At 38.0% G+C, this 25,729-nt stretch overlaps 1 long non-coding RNA gene across 1 annotated transcript; it reads left to right on the top strand.

Moving 5' to 3' along the window:
- The first annotated feature begins 5,630 nt into the window (after nt 1-5,630).
- On the top strand, nt 5,631-21,888 carry LOC106146625. The gene is made up of 3 exons (XR_001231152.1): nt 5,631-5,700; nt 13,721-13,847; nt 21,671-21,888. It is a non-coding gene; the product is annotated as an uncharacterized LOC106146625 (long non-coding RNA).
- Nucleotides 21,889-25,729: the final 3,841 nt, after the last annotated feature.

Below are 25,729 nucleotides of genomic sequence, written 5' to 3'. Positions count from 1 at the left end.
TCTAATGACATTGATCTAGCCTTTGATGGGCTATGCTATACCAAAGGGATAGACAGAAATAAATGCCCATTATAACACTACCTAACTTCATTTATTTCTGCATATGCATATTCTTTTCTCTCTATATAAGTATATATATATTTTTTTTTCTTTTATTTGGTTGCTTAGGGTGGGTGACGTTTTACTGGTTGTGACTTTTCCTTTTCATGTGTAGGAGTTATATGTTGTCATAATATTTGCAAAACTGGACTTGTTTGGTCACAACTAGGTGAGATTTCTATCTCTTCCACTCTGATTTCCTTTGTTCCCACCTGCTCTCATGTGGGATGGTAGCAGGAGTTTTGGGGATCTGACTGATAACCCTAGCTGGGATAATTTAGTGTGGACTTAGTTTGACATGTTCACAGACAACCATGCATAATTAAACTTCTGCTAATTGGCCTAGTTCCTGTGCTGATTTATCAAGTGCTTGTGACAGAAAGATGCAGAACTAGAGATTCTCCCCGAAAATGAACATGTCCTACTGGAAAGCTGTTTGCCCTTGGAAGTAGGTCAGTGGTGGAAGGAGGAATGATTTAAAATATGTCAAACTGGAAGCTCATCAGTGGAAAAAAATTATGCTAAAAAATACTTGACAGAGAAATATTTGATAATAATCCTCAGAATTTACATGGCATTACCCATAATTAGTTATATAGCTAAAAATAAAGGTTCTAAATTATTAGTAATTTTTAAAAAGTCATTCAATCAACAATTCTAGAGGAAAGATTAAATTATCTTTCTGTTCTTTCTATCAAAAATAATGGTACATATCAAAATGTGAAGATGCAACCAGTGAGTGTGCTGCTAGAATATATAGGAGGAGACAGGCATCATGGCACACAATTGTAATTCTAGCACTTGGGAGGCTGATGCAGGAGGATTTCCACAAGTTCAGCACAAGCCTGGGCTACATAGTGAGTTCAAGACCAGCCTGAATTACATAGAGAAACCCTGTCTCGAAAAGAAACATATGCAGAAGTGTGTCAGACTGCTACATAACAAAATATTATTTCTATTTTATTTTTTGATATTTTTATATTAACTTTCTAAATCCATGCCATGCAATTTCCTTTCAAAAATATCCATGTTTGTACTTAATTTTGTATCCTTCCCCCCTCAAAAAAAAGATTTTAAGTCTCAGAAAACTGGCCTGTCACTGGACTTACATTTCCCCCACATATACCGCATCTTTAGTAAGAAGAAGGAAATGTAACTGCGTGTTTTATTTTCTTTCTTGCTTCTTTTTTAAAGAGTAATGAACTATAAACAGTGTGCTTTAGTACATAGTGTTCAATGGAGTATAAATCGCATCACCAGTTGTCCAGTGTTCCCAACATCAGAGACATTGAGGAAAACTGATGTTTGAGAAAATGAAACATGGCATATGGCTCAGCGTATCTACAACAGGAAGAGGCAATTCTTTGGGCTCCTTCGGTCAATTTAGAGGATGCATCCCATGTCTTACCTCACCTCAGTGACCCTATCTATTTAAGTCCTAATATAGTTACCAGTCGGTTATCAGGAAGACAGCAAGTGAGAGAGGATATGAGAATAAACTCCAACAAGTCAGGATGGTTTTGAATTTTAGCTCCTTTAATTAATATCTGTACATGAGCCTGGATGATAGCACAATCTCTTTGAACAACAGTGTCTCCGTGTGTGGCATACTGCTTAACAAGGTGCAGTCGTGGGCTTGCTATGTGATGTAAATCAATATATGTATCATATATTCATATATATTAGCTCAATGTCTGTTATGCTAAATGGTATATTTGTGAAAAAAAATTGAGATTTTTTTAAAAATTTAAGGATTGATAAAGAAATGAAGCTCAGTAAGTTACATACTTCACATAATATAATCCCAGATATCTAAAAACCTTAGAATAAAGAAGGAAATACGCTTCCAAGAAGAATTTATCTTTTTTTTTCTTTTTCTTTTGGTACCAGAGATCAAACTCAGGACCTTGCACTTGCCAGGCAGGCACTTGTACTGCTGAGCTATATCCCCAGCCCTTCAGGAAGAATTTAAAGTGAATTTTATTTTAAAGCATAATTATATCAATTATTTTAATGTGTGTATGAATGTGTGTGTGTTACCAACGAGTGAAGCTAAGGTCTCGTGCATGCTAGACATGCACTCTGCCACAGAGCCGCAGCCTCCACTCTGAAATTGATCTTTTTATACCATCTTGGAATCTTTGGATTAAAGAACTTCATATTTTTGTTCATTGTTCCACATTTAGATCACTTTTCCAAACAAGATTTCCTGAAGTATCAGTCTATAGACTCTAAACACTAAAAGCTACTAGTATTAATTTTTTGCTGCCACTGGGACAGATTGCCAAACAGTCAGTGGTTTAAAATCACAAAAAAATTGTTGTTGAATGGCTAAGGAATTTGTAAGTCTGAACCGTATCTCTTAGGACTGAACCCAGTACTGGTAAGATTGCATTTCTCCAGGAGCTTCCTGGGAAGAGTTGCTTCCATCATTCCCAGCTCTCAGGCCAGTTGCATTAGCTTTCAAATATACTTTTATGACTCATGTGTGCAGCACGCAACAGCCACCGTCATAGGGAGGAGCTGACATATATGACACACCATAATTCTTTCTTTATCCCCTTTCCTTCCTCCTCTGTCCACTCCTTCTTCACCTTCTCTTTTACAAAAGAGCTGTCTCTGTGTCCTATTATTTATCTTTGAGTTTCTCCTATAAGATAAGCCATATACTGGGCTCCTCTCCTCCATCCTCAGAGTTCTGCACACTGGCTCCCTATTCCCAAGTCCTGGTACTAGACTTTGAAACTCTTGCCCTATCCAAGGAAGCTTAGCACTGCATTGGGCTCATCCAAGTAGTATATTGTTTCGTTATCTTTTTAATCACTTAAAACACTTACATTCTTGTTTCAGAGTTTATGCTTCCTTTAATTACTGGAAAACCAGACAAGTTTCATTAAACACTTCTACTCCCTGTTGATTAAAATTCCAAAATCTGGAAGACTTCCCTGTACTTCCTAATGTAATGGCCTTTCTGCTTTGAGGGTATTTGCTGTATTTGTCTCAAGTCCTTTTCCTGTTTGCTTGCTCTAGACTACTTTTCTCCATGACTACTGTTTTTTAAGTAATAGAGACAGTTCTCCTTGGAACTACTTGTCCAAACACTGGTGGGGAGGCCACTACGTAACTCTCCTCCAGAACAGATGCAGGATCTGAGGAATTCTCTTAGAACCCAGACTTGGCATGGACGCCAATGACTGCAGTGGGTTTGAATCCTACTCTCTTTGGTGCTGGTGGTGCAGGAAGAGTAAGCGGGGCTGTAGGGAGCAACACTCAGAGAAATTTCCCTCTAGCGTTAGAGAAATGTGTGTTCTTGGGGAAAGCATGTTGATAACTGTTAGGATTTTAGATGTTCCTCTGCTGTGTGCTGAACATGTGATCCTTGAGATTAGTGAATCCATTTATAATCAGCCTGAATCAGTCAGCTTTCTGGTGTTCAGACAACATACTTGATACAAGCTAAAGGGAAAGAGGTTGATTCTTGGCTCATGGCTTCAGAGGTTTCAGTCCATGGTATGCAGGCTCCAACACATAACATCATAGTGCAGGGATGTGCTGCAACCACACAGTTCACTTCCTGGATGACAGGAGGCAGTGCAGGGGAACAGTGCCCCAGAGGAAGGGACAAGGGTCGAGGTATTGTCCTCGAAGTTGCCCTACATGACCCACTAGGACACACACAGAAATGAACTTTACAGACTATGACAGCTCTTTAAATCCAGTCAAACGGATTAGATAAACCATCACACAGCCCTAGGACCATGTTCTAAATTTGTAATTCTTATGACATTGGCATTTGTTTATTTCTGTTAAATTGACTTTATTGAGTGGTCCTCAGCCTCATGTGAGGTTATTGATCTACAGATTCCTAGGTGTTGGTTTCTCTTCCATCCCTGCTACAGCTTTGAAACACTGCTTCTTGTGGGGAAGCAGTGCAGGAGGCAAAGGTGCTAAAGCCACTCTTTTCAGCCTGCTCTTCAGGGGCAGTAAGATAGGCCTGGATGAGGCCACTACTTCTCTGGGGCCCACGCTGTTATTTTTCAAAGGTTGTTGTTGAAGTTCTTATCTCTTTATTACACATTTATCAAAATCAAGGAGGCGTATATCAGTCACAGCACACTTCCTAGTTTTCTTCCCTTACCTGTGTTTCACATTGCAGCCCCCTCCACCCCCACCACTGCCCTGTACAAGTCCTATCATAAGACACAGCCTTTCCCTCTTCCACTGAGACCTAAGATGATTCTGGGCCATCAGTTACACTCCACACCTCTTTAATGACTGTTCCTTCACTCCATGTCCTTCTTAAACAAGGCAGCCTTGGAAGAATTCTACCAGCCTTTGCCTATCCAGCTAGTGTAAACTTTGTTTGCTTTTTTATTTTTGTCTTTTTCTCTTTTCTCTCTTCTGAGGACCAGGAGTTCATGCCTCTTTCTGTCACCTGTATTCTTTCTTCTGATGGGTGACAGGTATGCTTTTCTGAAGCTCTTATGATCTAGCAAGGCCCTCTTCTCACCTAGTCTGTAATTAACTTGTGTCTCTTCCTCTTCCTACTTCATCTTCCTTCTCTTCTCCCTTCTCTTCCTCCTTCTCTACTTTTTTCTTTTCATCTTTTTCAATCACATCTTTCTACACTGCTTCCATTATATGCACCTCATCTACATGAAAAACTGATCCAAATGTCTGTTACTGTTTTATCTCTTCAAATTCAGTATTGTTCTTTGGAAATCTTATTATAGGTAAACCTCTGGAATTAGATATTATCTCTGAAGTCACAACACCTGCTATCTTTCTGTCTAAACCTTGTATTTTTCTTGCTTTTAAGAATTGGCACTTCTCTCTAGCCCACTTTTTAAAAGGTTCAAGGATTTCAAAGTAAGTTTCTTATTTTTTTTTATTTTCAGTGCACCTCATATTTTTATCTCTTTGGTCATGGATTGCTTGATTCATTATTATTATTATTACTTTCTTGAAACTACTATGAATTCCTCTGATCTCATTTCCCTCTTTTTTTACCAATCCCAGAAGGAAATTATGATTTATATCCTTACTGTCTGCACCTGGGCAGTTAGATCTGGCTGAGAGAAAATCTCACAAGACAACCTCTTGTGTTTCCCTACGCAATCACTAAGTGGAAAGGAGAATTTCCTAGGATCCTTCCATGTGTCCCTAATAGCTCTTTTTATCATGGTCCAAGATGGCTATAGCAAAGCTAATTCTCTCCTCACACCATCCCTTCATCATTCTCAGGGATGACTAGCTTCATATTTCAAACATAAAATTGAAACCATTGGAAGTGAATGCCTTTATCATTTTTGACATAGAAGCCCTCTTAATATATACTACGTGACAGCTGATGTTCATCTCTCAGGTATATGTAGCTAGCATCATAAATTCTAAAACTAAGATGTACCTCCCTTCCTAACTTCCAAGGTGATTATGTGTGGATGCTACAATGCTCCTGAGAGAAGTTTCTCCAAAAGGGAAGATAAAGTTTGGCGTCCACCATTTCATGATTCCAGTGTTGGAATAGAAACCCCATTGTCCTGTTTGTTTTGCCAGACCTACAGATTTGGAAGAGGAACTGTATACAAGAAGCACCTACATGTAGGTATTAACCTCACCTTGCCTTGGGGAAAGGATGCAGCATATAGTCAGCAGGACCTCCTTGTGCGGCTCTTTGTCACAGACACCTTAGTATGTTTTACTTCAACTCTGTACCCTATGGACTCATTTCTCCAACAAGATTGGGTTTCAGTGGCAACAACTGCAGATTCAAGCAGCTTCTGGTCTCCAAATGGTGACAGAACACTCTACCTTTGCTAACTTCTCCAAATCTGTATGAAGAAATAGCTACCTAGACTGGGGCCACTCTCACATCCTTCATACCACCACACCTGTATAAACACGCACGTCTCCCCTTGCTTCTGTTTTCACTGCACAGTACACTTCTCCTGCTGTCAATGAAGTCATTGTTATGTTGGATTTCTTTCCCTGTGTATTTCAATAGCCTCTGTCTGTAACTAGTCACTCTCTCCTGCATTCTTAATTCTAGTTTCTCTAGTGAATCTTTCCTGAGTGTCTTGGGAACATTCTGCAGTATTGCCCATTTAAATTTTCTTTTACTTTATTATGTATCTCATATAATATCACCCAGAAACTGCTATATTTCCTGTGTTTTTATTAATAATAAAAATTTCAGCCATTATTCTTTGTTCTTTAGTGGTCACTGATGGCTGTGTGTTTTGTTTTGAATTTTGAAAGCTAAAAAAATATCAAAAGTTAGTCCTAGATACCCATATGCCCATATTCACAATTAATAAGAATACTCTGTAATTCAACTTGTCATACAGTTTCCTTTATTCCTTAATTTCATTTCTAAGTTCACCTCCCTAAACTTTGATCTTGAATTTGTTGTATTTCTTTCTGCTCCATTTTATAGATACACATTTTTTAAAAAATGCCTTAATGCTATCATCCATGCCATGTCACTATGCAATGAATTGATTTCACATTATAATAGTAAAAATCTAGTTGGTTTAAATTAGTTCATGTAGTATTCCTTTATGTGAATACACTACATTATTTTGACATTTATATTGTTTCAAGTTTATCTGACACATGCTTTTGAATTTTTCTATAGTGTAAACCAAAGAGTAGAATCTCAGTATAGAAAGTTGTATTCATTTCAGTTTCATTAGGTTTCTAATTGCTTTCTAAATTAGTTTTATAAATTGGTAATGTCAGACATCCTGAATTTTGTCAATTATCAGATGCATAGGCAGCATCTTTTCATTGTCTCATTGATTCACACATTCCTAACTTCCTATGAGGTTGTATCCATTTTTATGTTTATTAGTTATTTTCTCTTCTGGGAATTGTCTGTTTCACTCAATTAATTCTTTTCTGTTTTCCTCGTTGAATTTGTTAAATTTTAAATATTGACTGGTTGGCATTCTTTTCACTTCCTGAAGATCAAAATTCCTTGTTTTATATACCGTAGAAATATCTTGTGGCAATGTGGCTTCCTTTTAATGTTGTATCTATACCTTTATATTCCAGAGAGCTAAATCCTGATTCTGTATAATCAAATATATGAAATTTTTCTTGCTTTAAATTTCCTTATCTAAAAAATTTTTTACACTCTTAGTATTCCAAAAGATATTCTGCATTTCTGTCTGAGCACATTACAAGTCTGATTTTATGCATTAGATATTTAATGCCTTAGGAAGATTGTTTTTCTGGGATGTAGAGTAGTGCTCTAGATTTTATTTCACATAAAAAATCAACTGGCTACCTTTCTGAGTAAAGTGTGATTACACACTGAAGTGTGCACCATGCACACCAGCTACCCTAGATTTGCTTGTCTGATTCTGATGTCTCTACTCAACATTTTCTGCCTGTGTCTGAGCCTCTGCTTTAAAGTTTTCATTACCATAGCTTTTTAAAGTCTTAAGTCTCATAGGGCAAGCTACCTTATTTCTTTGTGTCTTTTAGAATTACTTTGGAAAAGATCGGATAATTACTCACTTGAGTAATTTTGGAAATAATTTATTCAGTCCCACAAAAATCATGTTCACATTTAAATAACCCTGAAGGTATGGATTTTGGGGTGGGAGGAATACTTACATCTTCAGAATAGTAGGATTTTCAATTTATGAGCAAAGCATACATGCTCCTTTATATAATTCCTAAAATCTCCTTCACTGATGCCCTATACTTTTCACAAGATGATTCTTCTTCATATTTTGCGGTTTATTTCTCTGTGCCTTATGGGTTTATTTCTAAATGCCTTAAACAGCTGTGGTGAATGATGTCTCTTTCCATGAAATATATTACTGTTGGTGGAGATGGTCGGTGTTTACTTTTGCATTTTGATCTTGCATTTGTCACCGCTTCTAAATTTTCTTGTTAGTGTTTGCATTTTCTATATAAATCATCAAAAGGTTCTGTAAGAATGGATCATTTTTACTCTTCATTTTCTTGGTCTGAGAATCCTTTTGAAAAATAGTTGCATGCTGTTCAGTGAAAGCAAGATCAAAGTGTGCAGAAGGATGTTAGATGATGAGTAGCCCGAGGACGGGTTCTCAGCAGGCCCATGGGGAGGTCTCTGTGCTTCCTGTGACTGCTCACTGAGGCGTCCACTGTGCAGCAATTCCTGATCCTCGCAAGGACCAGGCGCCCCTTTCTGTGGGTGGTGGCTACTCTTGCTCCATTCACCTTGGACTCTGCTCCGTGGACCTATCTGTGCAGTCTAGAACAGGAGACGGAAGCTGCCCATGGGCCTGGGTCTTCCCTTCACCTCTGATGGTGTGGCTACTGCCAGTGCCGAATGACTGACTTGCTAATAGCAGAGACTCCTGCTGAGAACAGTGAGTAGCTTCCATTCTCGTTTAGCAAATTCAACTCCTGCAGAACCGGTCCCGTGACTCTTGCTTATCCACACCAATTTCAATCTTAATCAACTTTCAGTTCCCTAAGCATGCTCCTGTGTTTGCTTCACCCCTTTTCCCTAAAATTTTGAGAATTTTAATCATACTCAAGCCTGAAGTAAGGTACATAACCCATTTGTATCTGTTGCTCAAATTCCTCCCTAAGTGTCCCACCTTCTGATGGCAGTCCTTGGAGTACATTCCCATCTGACTCAGCTGGTGTCTTTCCTAGGACATGTGTTAATACGGTGACGTAAGTCACCCTTCCTGGGCTGTCTTGTGAATTTACTACTTCAAAGTAAACCGTGCTTTCCCTGTTCATCGTGGTGGATGCTTATTCAGCATATTTTATTGAATAAATGTTGATCCAAGTTTTATTTAACCCATTTTCTAATATCTAGAAGATGCAATAAGAAGAGATTATAATCACATCCTAGATTTATTTTACATGGAATTTGCATCTCCATTTTACAGCCTCCATTTAATAGTTTTCAAAGAAGGGAGTGATGACTGTCCACTGTCATCGTGCATTTTGTTATATATTTTTTGCGAGATTTCTAACCCTCTGGGCTTTTATACAAATAAACCCAACGCATCCTTTAAAACTCAGTAGGAATCTCAAAATACCTTAAGCAAGGAGGCTTCGAGCCTGTGTACTTCAGTATCTTTGATGCATCATGGGGCACTGGCCTATGGTACCCGGATCATTGTTTAATTCCAAAGTGTGGTCTTTTTCCCTTAGTAAAATGTTAAGATGTTCATGAAATAAATATTGGTGTATGGTTAGGGAATAGAAATGGTGCTTTTTTGAGTAAAAATTCTTTTTATTTAATGTGAGAATTTGGGTTTAATGTAAAGTAAGAAAAGTATGGATTTTTTTATATAGAGAAAACAAAAAATGTCTTTGGCTATACTACTAAGAAGGTAATTCACACTCATGCCTGAAGGGGAAGAGGCAATGCAAGTTATTAAGTTGTGTAAACCTTCAGTTTAGACCAAGGAAACAAAGATCTACTATTGTGTGTATGTGTGTGTGAAATTCTCAAAATTTTTAGCCTTCTCATGTATAAAAGTTATAGATATTAGTAAGATATATGTTTTACTTTAGGGAGAAAAGAGTTCTGTGTAAACTGTTAGCTCTGGAGTAGTAGCATATGTCTTTTCTCCCAAAGTGACTAGTAGAGGATGAAACACATATTTATGTAGTATATCATGACTATGAAGCAATAAGTGGCTATGAGTTATTTTCAGTTTTTAAAGAAAAATTTGAACAAAAGTTTATTATTTGATTATTTGATGCTAATATTTGACTTCAAGTGATGTACAGAATATTTTAAAGTTTGCTTATGTATCCCCAAAATATAGCACATTTACATCAAGTATGATACATCTGAGATCCAGTTGTAACCGAGAAGTGAAAATAGATCTTTAGAACTGTGAGTTTGTTAAAAGATAAATTACTTCTTCAAGCCTGCCCATGCTGAGCGTAAACTCCGTCCCAGGCTCAATGACAAGGAGGAATCAACACTGACCAGTGTGTGTGCCAGTGCACAGCTAAATCTGCAAAGAAGCATTTCCTCACTTCTCTCCTGGTCCTCACATAAACTAGAGTGTGTCTCTGCACTGCTGAACTAACTGCGCTCCCAATTGGGCCAAATTATAAACTCATTTTTCCATTTTCAGGGGCTTTTCTTATACTTGAATAAAGTTACACACACAAACCCAGAGCCCAGTAACCCAGATGGCTGAGGCCCAGGTTGACCAAGCTTCAACCAGTAACAGAGAGAGCTAAGCATTAAGAGTGTGGCACAAGGGCAGAGTTGGGCCCACATGTGAGGCTCCAGAATGCTGGGTCCAGAGCCTGCAAAGGTAGCTCCTTCAGCTCTGAGTAAAAGTAAGAGGGAGCGTTAAGAATTATGTAAATATGCACATTCACGTCCGCACATTCTAAAAAGTCTCAAGTTTTATTTAAATTACTATTAAAACATCTATTTTTTCTTATGTTTTAAAGAGGCTCAGTTGCTGGGAGTGGTGGCACATGTTTGTAATCCCAGTACTTGGGAGGCTGAGGCAGGAGGACTGCCTCGAGTTTAAGGCTAGCCTGAACTACATAGTGAGACCCTGTCTCAAAAGTAAATAAAATAAAATAAAACAAAATAAGCTCAGTTATTAAGAGATAATTTTAATAATTTAGTAAAGAAGAAAAAGAAGTGTCTTATCCATGTCAATCTATATTCATATTTTAAAATTTAAATATTTTAAAAATCTGGGAATTTTTTGTAGCTTGGTTCATGTCTTTATACATAATTGATGTCATATTGTATAAGTAACACATAGCCAAAATTAGAAGGAAAAAACTGTATTGTAATCATTATCTTATTATTAATATTAAATTTGCACTTCATTACTCATAGAATCTTTGCCATAATTTCATTAACAATTTCACATGTCGAGCTCCTCTGTCAGCAGCTCTGTTGTGATCATAAGGAAGGTCTGATGAATTCCTCTGGACACGACATTTTTCTCATTTCCAGATCCTTACATAGTGGTGAAATTACTCAGGCACTGCCAGCCACATTTTATCTGATGCACTGGCTGACTCTGAGAAACTTTATCATTCTTTATCACTGGCTTTGTAATAATAAAAAAATCATAATACTGATTCATCTCTAAGTCTTACAAAATGGTGCCCTCATTTGGCAAAGCACTTTGATGTTATGCATGGCCATGGGGGACATTCAGCAATGACCTTGTGAGGCCTCATGCAGACTGTGGGAGCATAAACTTTGTGCGTCCTCCTCCATGGAATCTGGCTTGAAAACTCCAATATGAGATTTTTCTCTCTGAGCATTTTGGGCAACTCCTTCAGTAGTAGCTTACAAAAGAAGTCTATAGATTGGGAATGTGTTTCCTTATTCTGAGTCTTTCTTCATTTTCCTTCCTCTTGCATAACAGCTAGGGGTAAAAAACACTGACCTATATTTTCTGAGACTACCTTGCAGATTCAGATAATTGTCTTTCCAGATAGCGTATAGCAAGTGACAGGATGTAAAAAAAAGAGCTACCTCTCCTATCATCCCAGGACCACGATCAATTTTCCCCAAGTAGACCTTCAACAGGACTGAGATAGAAGAAATAAAAAGTAGGTAGAAAGGAGACAGGTAACTCAGAACTAAAAGTTGTACTTTGAAGAAGACTGCAACTTCTGGGACCTGGCTGAAGTCACCTAAGGTGTCCCACAGCAGCATTACCTTGCTTAAGTCTAGCCTCCTTCCTTTCCAGATCCTGAGTCACACCCAAAACTCCTCAGGAATGTCCAAAGTCCTTACATTGGTTTAACTTAGAAAGTAAAGAGCAGAAAACAGATTCTCAGACAACAGAACAGGTTGAGAGAATTGAAAGAATACTTAGATTATCCATCTTAGAAAACCTGGGCCCATCCCTGTAATATGGACCTGTATCCCTGGGTTGGGGTGTGTGCACTTTTTCCTGGGGTTCCCACTTTCGCAACAGAGTCACGGTCCCAGTTCCAGGAATTCAGCACCTCTTTCTACTGAGGGTCTGCACTCTATTTCTTTGAGTATGTACTTTTCAATTTTTGCCTAAGAAACCCTTCCCGTGTCTCTCATGGACTAGTCCTGAAAATGCCCTTCCCATGACAAGAGTTAGCAGACTTACAAATCTATTCTGCAAGAAAGGTAGGTTAGGTTCCTCATCTCAGCTTGCGGAATCATCTCAAGCTCTTTCCAGGGAGAGGACAAAGTCAAGGCTTGGAGCTAAGCAAGCTGATTTGCATTGGCTTGTGACTAGCAATTACTGGTGATGTAACTGGTTGTGTCTTCTCTCTGTGTAGCAGGATAACGATGCGCACAGGGTGGAAGCAATACCAACAGCTCTGATTCATTGTGCGCCTTCCTTTCTAGGCTCTGTAATAAATAATTGTATGAAAATTGAGCCATCTCATGCTGCTCCAATTTAAATTTTTAATATTTAAGTAATGAAAAACATGTTTTATCTGTTTATTGAGATGCTTGGATTGGTGGGTGGAAGTTTGTTTTTTCCCTGCTACTGATTTTTGGAGTCACAGAGTCATGCATCCCTTACTTTCTCCGGCCCTGACCTCAGGGATATTAAGTGGGCCAGATGAGTGTAAAGTCAACACGTTGGTTTTTACCCAGTTTAAAGCTTCTCGTCATCTCTTCCTGTCCTCCTCAAACCTGACTCAGGGTCAGCCCAGACTTGCTTGTCTTCCATTTCCAGGCTGCTGTGGCCAGTGTGTGTATGTTTTCTTCCCCTTACTGCTCTGTTTTTCTGCTTTCATCTTCATCTGATCCTACTTGAAAGAGAGTAAGCTGGAGTGGTGAAGGTCCTCAGTTTTTCTTGACAGGGGCAGTTTCTCTTAGGGTTAATGATTTCTGGGCATTGCAGATATACAAATGGCTTGGGTAGCACTTTTGTGGATTTCTTTGAGATCTCCTTGCCCGGGGATGTTCCTGAGCATGCATGCTGGGATGTGTGGATGACTGATGATTGGCTGCTCTCTCCCCTGGTCTTCTGCATTGAATGGTACAGCTCCACCTTCTGTCTACTGGGATCAAAATCAACCCCCAGAAGTCCACGTGGCTGCCATTCTTTCTTGGTGACTGAAGCCTGTTTTCCTGTAGCAGATCCACTTGCCTCTTATAAAAATTCACAAGTGCATAAACAGTTGAGATGAATTTTAGTGCTTCTGCTTCTTTTGTCTTGCACACCCCACAACCAGGACAGCACCAGCCAGCTTCCAATTTCCAGACTTCTTCGAGAAAGAGCATGTACTGGTCTCCAGAGTCCAGGTGACACTGTTGTCTCCCTCACCTCTCACCTCAAACATTGCCCTGGTCCTTTGGCAAGGATCATACATTTGATGCCCAAAGGAGACGGTGAAGAGCTGATGCCACCAGAATTTGATGTTGTGGTAGAACGCCAGAGCTGACAGAAATGTAGTCTTGCTGTCAGGAAACATGAATTTAAATCTTATCTTTGCTGATTTTAGATTTTTGTAGCTTTAAGAATATCATTGAATCATTGGAGTCTCAGGAGTCAGAAGAACATAATGGTGTGCAAATCAGGAAGGAAAATGAGTATGAATGTGCTAGAGGCCAGAAAGACCTACTCCGAGTTTTGCTTTTGTGTTGACACATATTTCTTAAATTTAGGAGACACCCACCCACTTGCCAGGAGGGAGATTCCCTTTTACAAAAGAATAAGGCTTCCTGCATCAACATGAGACAAAGATACATGTGCACAGCGTGTGCAGGGATGAGCTTCTCCAGGAATAGCATGGTAGGTTTTGCATCTGAGAATAAAATTTTCTACTCTGTTTTTTTTTTTTTTTTTTTTTTGAGACAGGGTCTCACTACATAGTCCAGGGTGGCCTTGGACTCACTCTGTAACTCTGCAGCCCAGGCTACTTGTGGCAGTCCTCCTGCCTCAACTTCCCAAGTGCTGCCTACAGGTGTGCACCACCATGTTCTGCTTCACCCCTTAAATTAGTAATGTCCCTTCTGGGGGCTCAAGTGCCTGTGATTTTGAGGGCAAAGTGAGAAGAGATTTGTGCTGAGAGCAGGTGTATGGAGGGCCAGTAGTGTAGGTAGTAAGAGAATTTACCAACAGGCAAGGAATATAGAACATAAAAGAGTTTATTTAATTTGGAGTACATGGTAAGAGGAACAGCAGGCATATTTTTTTGGAGAGGAATTACACAGTCAAGGTGAGAGTCTGGGGTTTTTAAAGGGGTAAGTGTGAGTTAAGGATCTGTGCAGCAAATCCAGATATCTTAGAAATGCTATTTCTGGGACAACTGGTTTTTATTGATCTTCCAGGAACAGCTTTGCTGTTTCTAAAGTTATATGCTAAAGTTGCAAACTGTCAAGGCTTTTTGCTTAAACCTCACAAAATGCCCTTCAGACTTACACAAGGATGTCTACATCATTTAACTTTTTGGGAAAGATAGGTCGTTAGTTCATGAGGGGAATGCATAGTTCTGATATTTATTTTTGTCTGGTGCTGTTCTTATTTAGCATTAGTTCAGCACCTCATGAGTGCCGAGTGCATGCTTAGTAGGCTTGTATCCCAGAGAAATTTTGTAATGAGAGTGTTAACCGACTGGTCACCACAAGGTGGACTCTCAGGAATAAACTGGGATAACTGTCCCTCACCTTACATCTGACCTCTTATAAATACTCTGGTTTTCCCTTCACATACCTAACATGACTGAGATAAGCAGGTAATCACAAATCATTTTCTCAGTGTAATTCTCCTAATTGTGCTTAGAACTGATTTAAAAACCATAATGTCCCCTTCAATATTTCATCCCTAACCTAGTGCTAACACTGAACTTGGGGTTTGATCAAGGTTGTTGGCAGTGGAATAAACTACTTAATTTGGTATTAATCCAGATTACATCTGTGAAACACAGGTGAGCTGATCTGCATTCTTTGCTCCCAAAATATTTTTGCTGGTGTAACCTTTAATTCTGAAGGACCCTTCTCTTATCTCTCTGGGTTAAGACAAGATCTGTTTGCTGTCATTGCTTATATTTTCCCTTAGTGCCTTGGTCTCCCCAAGTCCACTGCCATGCACTGGGCATTGTCTTTGTTACTTTTCTCATTGTTGAGATGAAATACCCAACATCCAAAGTTAAAGGGGGAAACATTTATTTAGTTCACAGTTTGAAAAGGTTTCAGTTCATAATCAGCTGGTTCTAAGGCAGGGTGGCACATGGCAGAGGGGCAACAGTTCAAGGTGGCAGAAAACAGCAAATGTAACAAGAAAAAGAGGGCGAGACAAGCCTCTTTCTGTCCCTTATATTGTATCCAGGCTACTGGGATTAGGCCAATGCCAAACCAATCAGTGGAGTATTCCAGCAATCACCCACCCTTAATCCCAGCACCCTTAATCCCAGCACCCTTAATCCCAGCATTGCACTAGGAATCAATCACATTCTAGATTCAGCCACCTCTGTAAAAACCCTATGACTGCATGAGGCTTTGGGGGGACATTTAGAAACAACCATTACAGGCATCACAGAGGACACTTAACAAAGCAAAATAATTCATTTATTCAAATATAACCTCTATGTTTCCATCTCAGTTCTTTACGTTTACTATATTCACATCTTAAAATGTTTGCCCCAATGTTTATTATTTTTCTTTATGAAGTATAGCTCTATATTTTAATTTGTGAAGAAGTAAGAAAATTAGCTCCACATGTTGTATTTTTTTCTCTCAGTTTCTGTGGCAATCTGTGGTTATTCTCCAAGGATAATTCACTGGTTACCAACCACATTTACATATTTAAATATTGTTTTGAAGCCCAATTTTCTTACTTCTCCACTAACTAAGACACTGAAAGGTAAATAAGGACCAAAATGTACAATAGATTTTGTGAAATTGGAAGAAATTGTTAGAAAGGAAAGAGGAACTAGGGAGGGGGAGGAGGAAAGGAAGGAAGAGAAAGAACAAAAACAATAAAAGAAAGATAAAATAGACACAAAGCTTTTTAAATGAGGGGAAGAGAGGTCTGAAGGGAGGGGAAGGGATTGGGAAAAAAACAGGCATCAAGATATATCCTGTACATGGACAAATTTAGTAGGATGAACATGATCATTATGTATATCCAAATTGTACCAATACAGGTAAACTTAATTTTAAAAAGTAGAATCCAAATATCATATTTCAGGGAGGAGGAACAGAATCAGTAGTCAAGGTGTCCTTGAAACTACTGTTGTTAGTAACTGTACTACATTAGCCAGGATGTCATGCATGTTGAGGTTTTTTCCCTGCATGATAACACTGTGACTGTATGAGGTCATAATCACCACCACAGTTGAGTACCAAAGGATTAGGAACTGAGCCAAATAGTAATCTTGCATGCTTTACAAATTGGGAAGCTAGGGCCTTGGGAGAGCTATAAGAAACCACCTGTATCTAGAAGACATCCCTGAAGAGCAGACACCCTCTAAGGAAACCTAAATACTAGGCATAAAGCTATATATCATAAGAAACTGCAAGTATCAACATAGAAAACAAAATAAAAAAGAGAAAATAGAAAATAACAAGATGCAGAAGCACAACGTAAGCCCAGATGCCAGGCCCACGCAGGACAAGCTGAGACTCTAGGAGATCGATGAAGTTGGAAATCAAGCACTGGAAATTATAGCAGCAGAAACTATAGCAGCAGAAGTGAAAAAACAAGTGGAAAAGGCTATAGAGAAAATAATCTCTCAGGTACAGAAACAAATGATGCTTAAAATCAAAGATATTAGAGAAGACACAGATAAAAGAATAGATGAGCTTAGAAAAATGAAAGAAACAAATAACACCCAGCATAGTAAAGAAATAGAATCCATGAAACAGATTCAAATAGAAATCCAAGAGATTAAAACCTCCTTTGAAAGTATATGCAACAGGTTGAATGAAGGAGAGGACAGGATTTCAGATGTTGAAGACAGAAATACAGACAGTAATAATGAAAAGAAAGATATGTTAAAATTAGCAAGAAATCAGGAAAAATCAGTCCAACAGTTGCAAGATGAGGCAAAGAAGACAAATGGAAGCTTGATTGGGATCTACAAGAAAGCTGGAGATAGCATAAATGACATAAAAAAACTCTTTAGAGAAATAACGGCAGAAAATTTTCTAAGTGTGGATAAAGAATTTGACAGACAAATAAATGAAACATTTAGAACTCCAAACATTCCTGAGCAAAATAAAACTACACCAAGGCACATAATAATAAAGATTCCAGAAATTTAGCACAAGAACAAATGTTAAAAACTGTTGGAGAAAAGAGACAGATCACTTATAAAGGAAAGCCCATCAGAATCACAGTAGACTTCTCAACACAGACTCTCAGGTCAAGAAGGGCTTGGAGTGAAGTATTTCAAGCCCAGAAAGAAAACAACTTCCAGCCCAGATTAATGTACCCTCTAAAACTATCTTTCAAAATTAATGGAGAAATAAGATATTTCCATGACAAAGAACAACTAAAGAGATTTGTGAACACTAAACAAATACAACAAAGAGGAGTAAAAGACATTCTAGAAACAGATAAAAATGACTACAATTTCAAGAACAACAACAGAAAGAAACCACCAAGCAGGGCAAGTAAACAGAGGGGAAATGCAGGGAACCAACAGTTGGAAGATAAGCCAATACATATCAGTTATAACCATCAATGTAAATAGCCTACACTCACCAATCAAAAGAAACTGACTGGCAGAGTGGATCAAGAAACAAGATCCAACAATATGTTGTATACAGGAAACACATTTCACTGAAAAGGAAATCCACAGACTAAAAGTTAAAGGTTGGAAAACAATCTTCCATGCAACAGCAGCCCAGAAGAAACAGGAGCAGCTATTTTTTTTGCAGACAATGTAAACTTCAACCCAGGAATGATCAAACCAGACAGAGAAGGTCACTATATACTTGTTAGGGGGACACTTCAAAAGGAAGAGATGACAATCATAAATATATACGCACCAAATACAAGAGCATGCAACTATATAAGACAATTATTAATAGACATGAAAAATCAAATAAGCAATAACGCAATTGTAATGGGAGACCTCAATACCTAATTGGCACAAAGAGATAAATCAACTAGACAAAAAATATCAGCAAAGATATAACAGAACTGAACCAAACCTGTGAACAAATGGATTTAGTGGATGATTTTAAAGTGCTTCACTCAACATCATCAGAGTATACATTCTTCTCAGCTGTTCATAGAACATTCTCTAAAATAGACCATATACTAGCCCATAGAATAGAACATGCTTAAGTAAATGCAAAGGAACTTAAATTATCCCATGCATAATATCTGATCATAGTGCAATGAAATTAGAAATTAACCACAAAAGAAGCTGCAAAAACTCCATAAACACATGGAAATTAAATAATGCCCTTCTAAATAACCATTGTCACAGATGAAATAAAGGAAGAAATTAAAAAACATTTACAACTAAATGAGAATGCAGACACAACATACTGGAAACTATGGGATGCAATGAAAGCAGCCCTAACAGAGAAAGTTATTGCAGTGAATTCTCACATCAGGAAAGCAGAATGAACACAAACAAACAGTCCAATGTTACACCTCAAACTTCTAAAAAAAGAATAGCAAGACAAATCCAAAGACCACAGAAGGGAGGAAATTATAAAGATCAGAGCAGAAATTAATGCAATGGAAACCAAGAAAACACACAAAAGAATTAATGAATTGAAGAACTGGTTCTTTGAGAAAATAAATGAAATTGATAAATCACAAGTCAGGGGCTGGGGATTTAGCTCAGCGGCAAAGCACTTGCCTGGCAAGCACAAGCTCGTGAGTTCGGTTCCTGGTACCGGAGAAAAACCAAGAAAAAAAAATCAAGGAAAAAAAAACAAAAAAACAAGTCAGCCTTATCAAAAAGGGAAAGAAAAGACTCAAATTCATGCTTTGAGAAATGATAAAGGTGAAGTCACTACAGATCCTGTGCAAATTCAGAAGATCATCAATGCCTACTTCAAAAATCTTTACCCCCATAGGATGGACAACACAGAAAAAATGGACAGATTCCTAGATACATATGGATTACTGAAGCTGAATGAGGAAAATATTAAAATTCTGAATAAATATCAGTTAATGAGATTGAAAATGTAATTAAATTTACCAACAAGGAAAGCCCAGGTCCTGATGGATTCACTGCTGAATTCTACAAGAAATTTAGAGATCTAGTGCCAATACTCTTCAAACTCTTTAATGAAATTGAAAAGGAAGCAACACTCCCTAACTCTTTTCTGGAGGCAAGTATTATCCTGAAAGCAAAACCATAGAAAGATACAGCCAAAAAAGAGAACTACAGGCCAATCTCCCTAATGAACATAGACGCAAAAATCCTCAGCAAGATACTAGCAGACAGAATTCAACAAATCATCAAGAAGTTTATACAACAGGAACAGGTGGGACTTACCCCATGAATGCAAATCAATAAATGTACTACACAATATCAATAGAGCCGGAGACAAATATCTCATGATCATCTCAACAGATAAAGAAAAAAGCTTTTGATAAAGTCCAGTATTCATTAATGATAAAAACCTTATAGAAAATTGGAATAGATTTTTTTTTATCTCAATCTGAAAAAAGCCATCGATGACAAACCAATAGCCAACATCATACTAAATGGACAAAAGCTGAAAGCTTTCACTCTAAAATCAGAAATAAGACAAGGATGTCCACTATCACCACTCCTTTACAACATAGTTCTGGAAACATTAGCCAGGTAATTAGACAAGAGAGAGATAGAAGGAATAAGGATAGAGAAAGAAGAAGTGAAATTATCATTATTCACAGATGACGTGTTATGCTACATAGAAGACCTCCGAAACTCTACCAAAAGTCACCTAGAGCAAATAACCAAATTCAGTTGCTTGGCTGGATACAAAGTCAGTACTCAAAAAACAATAGCATTCCTGTATACAAACAAACTTATTGAAGAAAAAATTAGGGAAACCACACCAGTAACAACAATATCCAAAAAATGAAATACTTAGGAATCAATCTAACAAAGAAAGTAAAAATCTATACAGTGAGAATTATAATACTCTGAAAAAGGAGATTGAAGAGAATATCAGAAAATGGAAAGATAGCCCTTGCTCATGGATAGGAAGAATAAATATAGTGAAAATGGCCATATTTTCAAAATTGTTATACATATTTAAAGCAATCCCAATCAAAATACCATTAGCATACCTCATAGAACTAGTGAAAATACTCCTAAAATTCATCCAGATCCAGAAGATACCTAGAATAGCAAAGGTAATCATGGGCAACAAAGACAAATCAGGAGGCCTCACAATCCCTGATGTGAAATTATACTGCAAGGCTACTGTGATAAAATCAGCATAGTACTGGCCAAAAAAAATAGACCTGAAGACCAGCAGAACAGATTAGAAGAAGCAGACACAACTGCAAGCACATTTAGCCACCTTACCTTTGACAAAGGGGCCAAACACATTCACTGGAAGAAAGACAGCCTCTTTAATAAATGGTGCTAGAAAAGCTGGCTCTCTACATGCTTAGGACTAACACTAGACCCATGTCTATCACCATGCACTAAACAAAATTCAAAATGGATCAAAGATTTAAATGTTAAAGCAGAAGTACTAAATCTACTGGAAGAGAAAGTAGGTCAAAATTTTGAAAACGGGGGCTGGGGATTTAGCTCAGCGGCAAAAGCGCCTGCCTGGCAAGCGCAAGGTCGTGAGTTCAGTTCCCGGTACCGGAGAAAAACCAAAAAAAAAAAAAAATTTTGAAAACGTAGGAGTAGACACAGTCTTCATGAACAAAACCCAAACTGCATGGGAAATACTTCAAAGAATCAACTGAGATCTCATCCTATTAAGAAGCTCTTGCACTTTAAAAGAAATCACCAATAGAGTGAAAAGACAACACACAGAGTGGGAAAACATTTTAGCTAACTGTCCCTTATACAAAAGACTTATATCTAGACTATATAAAGAATTGAGAAAACTTAGCCCCCACTCCAAATTCAAAGACCCAATCCAAAACTGGGCATCTAAGATGAATACACACGATGAATACACACTTCTCAAATGAAGAAATACAAATGGCAAATAAATACATTAAAAAAAGTTCAACAACATTGGTCATTCAAGAGATGTAAATTACAACAACCCTGAGATTCCACCTCACCCCAGAAAGAATGGCTATCATCAAGAAATCAACTCTTTCTTAGCATAAAAAACTTATGTGGGGATGTAGCTCAGTGGGAAGGACCTAGGTTCAATCCTCAGCACTGCAAAACAAAGCAAACCTGAAGATCAGAGAGAGAGAGGAAGATAAAGAAAAACAAAACATTCACTAGTGGTGAATAACAGGAATCTGCATGATTCATAAAAAGAGAAAACCAAAGATCCATGAAAGATAGACTGGGGAGGGGGTATTACTGTAATTAAAACCCGATGGCTTTTCTCACAGGGATGTAAGCTAAAGTTGAGACATGACACAAATTATAAGGCAGTTTAGGATACCTTAGATTACATAAATAGTATTCATGTATTCATTCATCTTATCCAGTATTTTTGAATGTCTTCTAGGTGTCCTGAAAACCCATACTGAATAATAGTCAAAATACAATCTAGAGAGAAATCCAAACTTGGAAGACCCGCTTGCAGTGTGTACGGTATGTGGTAATGATGCACAGTTGTTTTGAAGAGACAGCCAAGGAGTCGGTGATATCAGTGGATCCTGACTGAGCCCATGGTTGGCAATTTCACCAGAGAAAACGATCTACCAGGCAGAGGAGACATGAGGAAAGTCATAGGGGAGTTAAGTGTCTGCTTTGTGGCTGAATTTCTAGGTGTTTGCAGTGTTGTCGGGTATTAGGGTAGAATGTGAAGCCAGGGAACATCTGTACTTTTTTCATATATGGAACTTTTGTTTGAACATTACCGAAGGATATTAAAAGTATATTATAGGAATTGTTGGAAGGAAGTTACACCCATAGAAACCTTGAAGGTAGAAATGGGCTGTATGCAATAAAGCTCCAGCTTTGGAAAGTGAGTGACAGATGCTGTGGATTCTTCTGTATTGGTATTTTCTAGGGTACAGGCCTGGATTAGCCACTCTCCTCCTCTCACTGGAGCAGAACTACTTGACACTCTCAACTAAACAGGAGATGGATTTATCTTGCCTCACATTTTCATGTGATTCAATGCATTGCTGGCATGCTCCAAGGTAGAAATGGCAAGGCAGAATAGAGTGGTGCAGGGAAGCTGCTCACTGCATGTGGATCAGGCAGGATTGAGAAGCAGAGAGAGAGAGAGAGACAGAGAGAGACAGAGACAGAGACAGAGACAGAGACCGAGATAGAGAAGAAGCCAGGGACAGCATGAAGAATATACCTTTCAGGGCCAAGAAAACTTCAAGTGACCACCCCCTGGCCAAACTTCACCTCTGAAACTTAGAGTTTTGGGGAATAGCTTAGATCTAAACCATAATAACACCCTTCCAGGTCACACTCCAGTGACCTCCTCCAACCAAGCCCCGCCTCCCACGGCACATTCACCTCTGAACTCAACCATGATGGACCCACTGATGAGCACAGTGCCCGTGATGCATCACCTTCCAAAGCTGCAGCTCCGAACTCAGGAGGCCTTGGGATGACAGTCTAGATCTAGACCATAACAGGGGCCTCAAGCATCACTGTGGTTGAAAAGGAAACTATGGAAAAATATTTTGGCTAAAACAGTCCTGCAGTACTGCAGGACATGTTTTGGGTGTGTTTATGGCTGGGTCTTTCATGATTGTGTAGCATACAAGCCTTGTTTCCTGACTCTTCTGGAAGGCAGCACTTAAACTAATAAATGAGTAGAGTGAATTTATTATCTTTGGGTAAGGACTCTTAATAAACACATTGTTTCTTACACAACTATATGCTTCTGATTGAAGGTAACATGGAAAGAAGTACTCCACTAATGTTAACTAGGATTATATTTTAGACAAATAACTTGTGATAAAGTGTTTTCTGGTACAATTTTGGAGAATTGTGTTATTGAACTGTCTTGTGATTAAAAGTAACTCATAGAAATATTATGGGCTTGCAAACCAGTTTATCAGTTTCTAAAATGCTTTCTAAATGTCTTATCTTTTCTCTTTATTTAATAAATATAAAAAGTGTTTTTTTTTTTTTTTTTTTTTTCTCCGTACCAGGAATCGGAACTCACTACCTTGTGCTTGCCAGGCAGGCGCTGTGCCACTGAGCTAAATCCCAAACCCTTAAAGTTTAAATCAATTATTTAAAATTTTATATCATAAATGAGGAAGTTGAGTGTTAAATGTTGTTCTTTTGCCACCTTTCTAAGGCATTTCCAGAGTCAATTAAATCAATAATTCTCAACATTTGGGGTTTTTTATTGACATAATGCTTCTACATATTTATGATGTATAGAATGATAATTCAGTATATATATACTTTCTGTAATAATCAAATCATGTAAGTAGCCTCTGTGTCCGCAAACATCAATCATTTCTAGGGACTGGGAAGCTTTGACTCTTCTTACTTTGCAATATGTTGCAGATAGTCGTAGACTATAATTATCCTAGTAGGATATAAATAGAATACCAGAACTAATTCCTGCTATCTAACTGCATCTTTGTCATGTTTTTCTTTTTTTTTTTTTTTTTTTTCTTTGGTTTTGTTTTTTTTCCAGTACCGGGAATCGAACTCACGACCTTGTGCTTGCCAGGCAGGCATTGTGCCACTGAGCTAAATTCCAGCCCCTTGTCATGTTTCTCCAAAGGAAATTTGTCCTGCATTTTAAATAGTTTAAATACAAACATAGTTTACTAGGTACCTTTATGTCCATACTTGAAACATTTATATATTTATCACTACAAATGTGTGGAAAGACTAAAACAAAGTAAACTACACAAATGTATATAAATGCCTCCGTTGTAAATCAAAATATAAATTTTGTGTATTGTTTCTTTTTGTTTTAAGGGGTCTAATCTACCTAACTCTATTTTGTTGGATTTTATCTATCATTATCCACCTCCATTTCCTTTTATTCCTTTTTCTTCTCCACTTCTAGTCTCTATTGACCATTATTCTGATCTCCTTTTCTAGAGACTGATTGTTTAGCTTTCTACAAATGAATCACAGCATGTGATATTTGCACATGGTGTTTCTGTGCCTGGCTTAATTTTTTAATATGAAGTCTTCCAGTTCTGTCCATCATGTTTCAGAGGACAGGATTTCATTCTTATAGTACAACTATATTCCATTGTATCCACATGCTGTGTTTTCTTTATCCATCCATCTCTTGATGGACACCTTCGTTGATCCCACATCTAGGCTACTGCGAATAGTGTGACAATCAACATAGGAGTCCAGGTGTCTCTCTTTTTTTTTTTTGTTTTTTTTTTTGTCTTTTTGAGACAGGGTCTCGCTATACAGTTCAGGCTGGCCTTGAGCTCATTCCTTTGGGTATATATTCATTTGTAGAAATGTTGGACCATACAGTAGTCCTCTTTTTAGTTGTTTAAGTTGTTATCTTCATACTGTTTTCCATAATGACTGTACCAATTTACATTTCGAACAACAACATCCCAGAGTTCCTGTCTTAGTTACTTTTCTCATTGCAAGACAGACACAACACAGAAAATTTAGAGGAAGAATGATTTACATTAGCTCACAGTTTGTAGAGGTTTCATTTCATAGTCAGCTGGTTTCAGAGGAGGCCATTACAGCAGAGAGTCATCTAGAGGAAAAATAGTCAATCAAAGAATAGGCAAGAAGCCACAAGCAGGGAGCCTCTCTTTCCCTTTTATTCCATGTGCTATAAGCCTATTGGTTGGTGCCACCCACACTCAGGTTGGGGCTTCTGTCTTTAGTAAATCCATTCATCCACATCCAAAACCATGCTAAATTGATCAGTGGACTAAACCAGTACCACAAAACCTTAACCCAGTATCACACATCCATGATCCAGTCACCTCCTAAAGCCCCACCTATGACCCTATGAGACATTGGGGAAACATCTACATAGAAGCCATAACAGTGTCTCATTCTTTGTATCTACAATAGCATTTGTTTCATTGTGTCTTCTTTATTATAACCATTCTAATTGGGGTGAGGCTTACTGTGGTTTTCATCTCTATTTCTGTAAGAATTAGTGATATTGATGATTTTTTAATTTACTTATTAGTTATTTTATGTCTTCTTTTGAGAATTGTCCATCAAGGTCCTTTGCCCATTTTTAAATATGGTTACTTGGGATTTTCATTGGTTGGCTGTTTTTTTTTTTTTTGGCTTTTTGAGATGAGGTTTCACTATGCAGTTCAAACTGATTTGAACTCACTTTGGAGGCCAGGCTGGCCTAGAACTCAGTGATCCTCCTACCTCAGCCTCCTGAGTGCTGGGATTACAGGCGCATGCCATCATGCCTGATGGGGATTTTCATTGCTGAGTTGTTTGAGTTACTTACATATTCTGGATACAAATCCCTTGCCAGATAAATAATATTTTTTTATTTTGTTTTATTTATTTTTTATTGTATTGCTTGTATTTTTCTGTCTTGCACTTTCTGCTTTGCTTACATGTGTATTTCCAGTTGTTTTCTGTCACTTGCCTGGAATTCAGTGTTATGTTTCCC

Source organism: Chinchilla lanigera, unplaced genomic scaffold, assembly GCF_000276665.1.
Source record: "Chinchilla lanigera isolate Chin_1 unplaced genomic scaffold, ChiLan1.0 scaffold00086, whole genome shotgun sequence".
Lineage (NCBI taxonomy): Eukaryota > Metazoa > Chordata > Mammalia > Rodentia > Chinchillidae > Chinchilla > Chinchilla lanigera.
The sequence above is the reverse complement of the archived record's forward strand: the minus strand, read 5'-3'. Positions and strand labels throughout refer to the sequence as shown.